Raw genomic sequence first — 2121 nt, 5'->3', positions numbered from 1 at the left:
AGAGGACAAAATTTCATCTCCAATTTGAATCACCTGAATATCAGTTGTAGAACTCGAGATATGGCTCTCCAAAGTAGGCACTAGCAATTTGAAGTTCTTCCTTTGCTCGCCTATCTATCTTTCTTCTTTGCGCATCTCAAAATAGCTACATTCCCGCTCCAAATTCACTCTTCCTCCAAATGCATGATAAACGGACGGTAAAAGGCTTGATTTCAATACTTTCTGGTTCATTCCTGCAAATAAGACAAAACAAACCAAAGTAGCATATTCGGGGCATTTCGTAGCATAAACTACGATAATAGCATAGAAATACGTGCATAAAAAGGCCTAAAAAGACTATATAAAATGCACGTATCATAAGCCGGTTACAATTGATAAAGTTTGGATTACTATTTGTTATATGTTTCACATGATAGTTTAATTTGGTCAGTTTGGGGGTCATATGTTAGAATACTTGATAATTGAATTATTTATCATGTTGTTTACATGTTTCATTACATGTTACATTAAATATGACGTTTCGTGGCTGGGAGGACTCGAAGTTACTCCCCACTGAATTGTGGCTTTCGTGTTTGTATAAAATGCGATTGACAGGTTGAAGATTTAGATGGGGACACAGACGAGCTAGTGAGCAAAAGGAACCTTGGACCTAGTTTGGCTATTTTTATAGTAAAGCTTTAGACTTTTGGTTTTGTATATATTTTGAAGGGACATATGTCTCCCTCTTTGTTTTTGGTTTGTATCATTATACTTTCTTATCGTTAGCTATGACATGTAAATTAGTTATTAGCTTTTACAGGTTTTGGCACCCTCCACTTGGAGATGTTTGTGAATGGTTTAGAAAAGTTTTAAAAATTACAGGTTTTGTCTAGTTGAACCAATTACAAACATATCCTGTCAGTTTTTCTGTAGATTTTACGTGTTTAATTATCGCTAAATTTAAGGGTGTCACACTTGGTATCGTAGCATATTTGCTCCCGACGCACGTTTGTGCACCCCACCTAAAATCACTTGACCTTTAAATAATAAACTTGAGAGATGGGTAGGATGGGTAGAGTTAGGATTTTATGTGGTAGTCTGTTTGTGATTGCTATTTGTTAGGTTCTAACCAATGTTCTCTTTTGCAAGATGGCTCTCCAAGAAACGTTGATAATGCAATCTTACCAAATGGGTTTGTTAATTGTTAGTTATTAATTTTCGTGCCGTTGAAGCTATGACCGTGATCTTATTCGTCGGTGACCAAGACTGAGTGGCCGTTGCCGAATGTTGAAGATTGGTTATGCCAAATGAAGAATGCTTCCACTTTCTTGATACTTCTTTCCGTATTCAGTGTATCTTACCTTAATCTTCCAATCTCGTTGTTTATTCGTCTTCCTAATTCCTCTTCTCTCGCCTTGGTAACTACTCTTCTATTCTTTCTCCCGATTCATCCTTGGTTCGTTTTCTTCTTTTAATAAGAGTCCTTGTGGATACCTTCCTTTTATTCCGCATGATAGTTCCCTTGTTCAAGAGAACCCAGTTTTGAGAGAATGTATCATTGGAGGGCGTGAACGAGTTGAGAAATTGGTTGTTTAGGGTTTGAGTTGTATAGGAGAATATAACTTGGGATCCTTTGGTTAGTTTTGTTAGTTGTGCTTGATATGAGAACTCAGTGAAATGAGAAACACCTTGGGATTTATGTCTATTGAGAGCTTGTTTGTTATAGATGATTGAGCATGGGTACTACCTTAGCACATAAGTTGAAATGAACCTAAGCTACTTCATTTGAGAGTCTCGATGTTTCTTATGGAGAATTAAAGGAATGATAGTTAGCCCCAATCTTGGTAGGCCTTGAAAGGAATACAATAGGACATGGACGTTGCTTAATGGATTGGTATCGTACTTTGGAATTAGCTAGTTTGTTAAACCTTTTGAGTTGACCAAATCTAGTATAGAGTAGCCCTTGTTGACCTTTCGAAATTTGAGAACACGTGGTTGACCTTATTAATCATATCTGGATTTGGGAATTTTGGTGGAATGTTGTTCGATGTAGTTCGTGAGTTCAAGGGTGTGATTCTAATTTATGGTATCGGAGACTAGAAGTATTAAGTGGTGAGATAATGGAGTAAACAAGCCATGGTA

The sequence above is a fragment of the Silene latifolia genome, chromosome 2 (assembly GCF_048544455.1).
Source record: "Silene latifolia isolate original U9 population chromosome 2, ASM4854445v1, whole genome shotgun sequence".
In the NCBI taxonomy this organism is placed as follows: Eukaryota; Viridiplantae; Streptophyta; class Magnoliopsida; order Caryophyllales; family Caryophyllaceae; genus Silene; species Silene latifolia.
This window is presented reverse-complemented; position numbering follows the sequence as displayed.